Genomic DNA, 6,965 nt, shown 5'->3' with positions numbered 1-6,965 from the left:
AGGACTCGTCGGAGATGGCCGGATGTTCGGCCGGAATCTGGAAATTCCAGAAACCGGCGAACCGCCGGCCGTGTTCTTCGTATAACCGGCGAAGTCCCACCCCCCAAGGCCGTCGTTTGATTCAGCGAAGAAGAAGACTGTAATTCAAAATCTGTTTTTGTTAATTCCTTTTTACTTTTATATTAAAATTCATTTTCTTATTTTTAAAAATCATTTATTTTATTTCTAAAAATTATTTAATAATTATTTTAAATACTAAAAATTATTTACTTAAATTCCTAAAATTATTTTCTTTTATTACTTTCAAAAATAAAATTTGATTTAATTATTTATAATTCATTTTAGTTAATTATTTATGAATTTAATTAATTGATTTAAAATTAATTAATCAATTAATTTTATTTATAAATAGTTAAATAAATGTAAATTATTTATAATTAATTCAAATAATTTCTAAAAATTATTTTGGGCTTTTAAAAATTATATTTTGGTATTTAAAAATCAATTAATATTATTATTAATTGATTTAATTCCATTTATTTCTTATTTTATTCATAATAAATAAACCGTTCGTCCGTTAAATACGAAACGAACGCGTATAGACTCAGAAAAATATTGCGCTTTCAATAAAAATACTTTTGAGTTCTAATTTCTTTTGTATTGCAATGTTATTTAATTTGTGCATCAGTTTGAGTTGGTATTTGATCGCTAAATGCTAATATTGACCTAATTTTAGTTCTGAACGCCCTGAGACGTATCTTTTAATGATTTGACTTATGTGTTACATGAAATATGTGATTACGTGTTGTACGAATGCCATGATTACATGCTATATGATATGCATGCTATCTGTTTACTGTTTTAAAATGCCATGCTTAGTTATAAACGATCTGGTAGATGTCAAGACATATAGTTACGTCGATTGAGTTTGGTTTTGTCAATTAAGATAGTCCTTTTGTTTATAGAATCAAGTAGCAAAGAGTGCGATCAGGTGTTGGACGGAGATAGTAGCCAGTAGCTATAGGCAGAGTCATTGTAAGAGGTTATCGAGCATACCAGGCAAGTACCCCTAACTTCACTTATTGTTCAAGTGACGTTTATTTTGAATCATATTATGCAAATATTATATCTTCATTTATCATTCAATTGATATTGACTTTGAACTATATTCTTTCAATTCCCATACTATTCTAAGTTCAGAATAGTTAAACGTTTTATATTTCGTTATAAATTACTCTATACAGTGGAACATTGAATTGAGATTGACGAATAACTAATTGTTCTAGTTATTTCACCATCGATTGTTGAGATAGCTCTGGACCATGAGAAATGGGGAGTTATATGGTTAAGGATGTCTTTTGATTCGGCTCCTTTGATCAAAATGTTTTATGGATTGGATGAATGCGTAAGTGACCGGGACGGACGGTCCAGCGGAGGGCTATTTCTATGTGTTATATGAAATATTATGACACCATTTTTTCCACATGAAGGTATATTGCCTTTTTATTTGAGTACTCGTGTTTTGGGGACATGTTTCTATGAATCATGACCTTGTGCTATCACACGGGTTGATCAACATGTGATAGTACGTCCGTCGGAGTTAGATTCCAATCTAAAAATTATCGTTTATTATTGATAGCTCGTGAAGCTTTTATTTTTGATCAAATATTACTAATTTTATCCTGTTGTTCAGTTATTATCAGAATGTGCTTTATCATTTCAAGCACATTTTATACTGCTTGCTGAGCATTTCTTTCGCTCATACTTGTTTATCAATCTAATCTTTCAACTAAGCCAGAGCAGGCTTGAGATCCAGGTTTGATCAGAAGTCGAGTGCTTGTAAATAGTGTGGTGTGTATTCCAGGTAGACTGTTTTGGGATGCTTGAATAATATAAAGGTTTGTAATAAAATTTGAATAAGTTGTAAAACTAATTAGACTTTTGGTTTGTAATAACACTTGGGTTTTTTTTAGTGCCTATTTCATACTGTAACCTGTGATCGATCCAGTGCATGCAAGGGGTCATACTTATTATATTATTCCGCTGTGATTATTTTATTATAGTTTATTGTCTAGTGACCCCCAAATCTAGACCCCGGGTTTGGAGGGCATCACATTCTCACCTTCTCTGAATCAATACTACTGCGTCTTTAATTTGTTGAACTAATTCAGGACCTAACAACTTCTTTTCTCCCACTTTATCCCAATAAAGTGGGGATCTACACTTTCGTCCATACAAAGCTTCATAATGTGGCATTCCAATACTGGCATGATAATTATTATTATAGGAGAACTCAATTAACGGTAGATGATCATCCCAATTTCCTTTAAAATCCAAAGCACACACTCTCAACATATCTTTGATTTTCTGAATCGTTCTCTCACTTTCACCATCTGTCTGGGGATGATAGGCGGTACTCAACTTTAACTTACTCTAGAAGAAAATCGAAACATACCTTTATTGTCCTTTTGGGTGCAAATCTCTTCTTCAGTTAAACTGTCTAATCTTTGATCTATTACCTCTTCCTGACACTTCTTAATCTTTTCCACTAGTTCTGGCTAAAAGGTAATCTCATATAATTGCTCCTTATCACCTCCCGGTGCTCGAACTTCAATTTCCAACTTTTCTAATTCCTTTGCTAACTTCTCAACAACCTTAATCATATTCAATCTTTCCTTTCTGCTCAAGGCATCTTCCACTACATTGTCCTTTCCTGGGTGGTAATTAATGGAGCAATCATAATCCTTAATCAGTTTCATCCATCTCCTCTGTCTCATATTTAGATCCTTCTATGTGAGTATGTACCTTAAACTGTTATGACCGGCATTTCGTGGAATATTATTTGCGAACTTTGTATAATATTTTAATCGATTATAAATATACCTATTTGATTATACACTTGTGTGAATGGAGTTGCTACATTATAAATTGCTTTACTTAGAATATAAATTTTTCAAAGCGAAAGTTTTATTAATTGCTCCTATTTTTGATTTATAAAGATTATTCTTTACCATGGAAAACTATCTTTTAAAAATTATTTCATTCACAAATTTCAAAAGTGATCTCATAAAATTTCTAAAAATCCAAGTTATTTTATGGTACAATTTTTATATTTTTTGAGCTTTTACTTTATATTATAAAAATATATCTTTGAAAATTAGTTGTTTAGTAATTAGCAAATTACATGAATATCCTTGCATGCAAATACCCTCCCATTCAACTAAAGGGCTAAAAAGACAATTCCAACCCCACTCACTCTCATTCTACTAGCCAATTTACCTCTTTATCCTTGCATCCAAATTTACACAACTTTAGCTAGAAGGTTACTCTTGTCATTTACTAAATCCACTCACATTTAGTCAAATCAAAGGCATAAAAACAAACACAAGTACCATGAGCACTTCATTTTTCACTCCACCATTCCACCCACCCCTTTCTCCTCCCCCTCCCTCTCGGCTCAACCCTCTCTCGGCCCTTCCCATAGCCGAAGCCCCCAATCCCCTTCTTTCTTCATTCTTTCACTCAAACATCCATCTTATATTCATGTAATCTTACTCCCTACACGTTGTTCATATATATTTCAAAAAGTTTAGAGTGAAAAGTTTGAGTTTTAATCTTGCATGTCATAGTTTAACTAGAACTCAAAATACAATCTTGATTCTCATGGATTTAAGGTTGCATTATTGAGGGAACTACAATGAACGGTGAAATTCCAAGTCATGAGAGTGAAGCTATTGTTTTTAATGGCCATTTCCCTTCCACTTCATTCGGCCATGACCATAAGGGAGCCGAATGAATGGTTCTTAGTGGTATTTTGTTGCCTTGTTCAGCTCTTGTATGTTTTTCTGATAATAGTATGAATTTTATAGTGAAAACTTGATGAAACCCTTTGCATGCTAAGTGAACATTTAGTATTAGTCTATGTTAGGATAGCATGTTGATTTTATGATAAAAAATATTATGGAAATCATACGATTTTGGCTTGTAAAATTCGAAGGCATGCATGCATGAAATCAACTCATTATTTTGGAAAGTTCTTGATCATTTGGATTGATAATTGTTAAGTGGCTTTAATTTCAGTAGAGTTAAGATATTGATCTTGAGTTGTGCTCCTTGGTATGTGATGTTAATTTGAATATATATGAAGAGGATATAAATTGTTATTTTTGAAAACTTGATAACTTGTATTTAGTGTAGTATGTTAAGTTTTGTTTTGCTATGTTGCACCTTAGGTAAGGATGATCTCCACCAAGACAATGTTGAGTGTAGGAGAGTTAGTTCAGTAGATCACCTTGTATGAGGTTTGGTTTGGGTTTTTTGTTAATGTTTAGTTGGGTTTGTCAAGTAAGAATCTTGGTAAAAGGAGAGCATTAGATTCTGCAGAAAATCAGTTTGGTACCCTGAGGTTTAGAGTGAGATTTGACCTTGTCATTGTTGTGCACTTTGAGGCCCAAGTCACCAGAAGCTAGCAATATGAGTTAGGTTTTAGGTGTTTTTAGAGGTTTGTAAGATGTTTGGTTAGGTGCACGAGTGGAAACACAAAATCTGTCCAGCAGGGGACAGTTTTGTTGCAACTTAGAAATAGGAAGTTTTGACCATGTCATAGGTAGGCCCTCATTAGGTCCTGTTGGGCCTTAGTTAGAGGGAGTGTTAGAGGAGTTTTTCCAGGCATAGTTCATAGGATATGAGTTAGAATCATGTGTCATAAGTTAGTTCAAATCTGGACCCTTTTCTGCCCAGAAAAACAAGGGAAGCGTAGACTTTAAGCTTAGGCCTAGGGAGGCCCAAGCTAGGCCCTTGAGCCACACAAGTTTTGGAGTTGGCTTATGAACAGGAGAGTCTAGTGTAGAAGTTTTGGAGGTAAACTTGAAGTTTAAGAGTGTCAAATGCACCCAAGAAACCATAGATGTCATTCTGAAATTTATTACAATGAGCACATTCACTTATCACATAGTTTTAGAGCACTTAGGAGTGAAGTTTTGGTTGACCACCATAGTTTGAAGATAGAATAAAGTCAGTAGAGTGAAAGGCCCAAGTCAGGGTCAATAGGAATTGGATGGTTTAGTAAAGGTACTTCGAGTTAGGAGGTCAAAATTTGGAGTTTTTGTCTAGTTAGCGACCAAGTAACTTAAGTAAGTGGAATGAGATCAACCAAGCCTTGTGATGCAATATAGTGTGTGTGATATTATTTGGTACTTAAATATGGTATGTGAGCATATGTGGCTATGTGTACTATTATGAATATAAGGTGATTGTAAATTGTGTGTATATAGGCCTAAGTGCCATTGTGTTAAATTTTGGTTTACAAATAGGTTGAGTTGGTAAGAATATATTATAATGAGGTTATTATTATTGGTGTATGATCTCGAGATGAGGGTAAGCTTGCCATTAAGGTCGAGTAAAGCTTCTAGTTGCTCCTACCTGCCAGTCAAGTCAAGCCTTTCTCAAGGCAAGTGATTCAACCTGTCTTTTCGTATACACTGCAAGTGTGTGATAACCAGTTCTTATATATGATGCGAGTATTTTAATTTACCTTGATATTCATGAACCAAGTGGTTTCAAATCTATATCCTTAGTATATGAAAATGACATGAACCCTCAAGTATTTATTTCAAGTAGTTTAACTTTACTTGAAGATTTCTAGGCAAGTAAATCCATAGTCCTATCATGGTAGTATACCAAAGTAATTATGATGTTGAACCATGTGCAAGTTACTTGTCTTGATACCTAAAAGTCAGTTGTTCCTTAACGATTGTTCATAATTGTTTGATAACCCTATCCTTACCCTAAAGCATGATACTCTGTTGTACCTTGAGCTGATGCTCACTTTCTCTATATTTTAATACCTAAGTCTTATCTAGAACCATTAATGATCACCTTCTTTATACTTAAATACCTATTTCTTATCTGGAGTCATTACCTTGGACCTAGTTTGACTTTGTTCCTTCATATTATCTGATAACCTTGCTAAATCTCACTGTCAAAATTCTTGTAAATGAAAACCTTGCAATTTCTCTTGATAAAGTATAGTCTAGTGGATCATGGCCTTGAAATTTAGTGGATCTTTTTCCAGTGCTTCAGAGTTAATCTAAAACCTTGTTAAAAATGTTTACTGTTTAAGTAGTTAATTAGCAATTGGCATCAGTTTTTCAAAATAAAAAGGTTAAAATTTGACTTCTAGTCCCAAAGGGGGACAAATGTTTTCTTAAATAGTAGATCTGGACTGAGACGCAAGTCCTTTCTGCTCATAATTTGTAGGCTTAAAAGTTTCCTAGGGATCCCATTAATGTTCTAGAACCCATGGAGGTTTGGGATTACTTCGCGGCTGATCACCGGCTGTAATACATAGCGTCATAAAATGGATTTGATAAAGAAATGGTTTTTGAATTATTTTGTTACAAATAAATGATACCATCACTCAAAAGTTTATCTTTTGCTATTATTAGCTCTACCTTCACATTGTTATTCTTATATCTCGATTTATGTTTTGTATTTTATTATATAGTACTTATTGAGCATTTGGCTCACTACTTGCTTTCACCTTGATATTTTAGCTAGCAGATATGGTTATATTCAAGCAGACAGCACGTAAGACTTGTGATGCCGATGCATATGTTCGAGCTTAGGTAAATTAGTGATCGTTTTGTGTGAGGACTCGATATTAGAAATCAGGTTGAAATAGTTAATAGTGTTAGGCTGTTCCAAACCCTAAACTATATGATCTTAGATTCAGTTGTATTTACTTTCTTTTGTTATCTATTGTAATAATTTATATAATATATATTGTTAAGTCGGGGCGTGACAGGTTTTGTTATCAGAGCTTCGGTTTAGAGTCCCTAGAAAGCCCAAATCGGTTATAGGATATGGGTATAAGTTATAGGATATTATGCGAGAGAGTAGGTTAAGCAGATCTATTATTAATACTCCTCTTATATATATATCTATGTATTGTTTGTCAGCAAAGG

Source organism: Apium graveolens, chromosome 3, assembly GCF_009905375.1.
Source record: "Apium graveolens cultivar Ventura chromosome 3, ASM990537v1, whole genome shotgun sequence".
Classification (NCBI taxonomy): domain Eukaryota; kingdom Viridiplantae; phylum Streptophyta; class Magnoliopsida; order Apiales; family Apiaceae; genus Apium; species Apium graveolens.
This window is presented reverse-complemented; position numbering follows the sequence as displayed.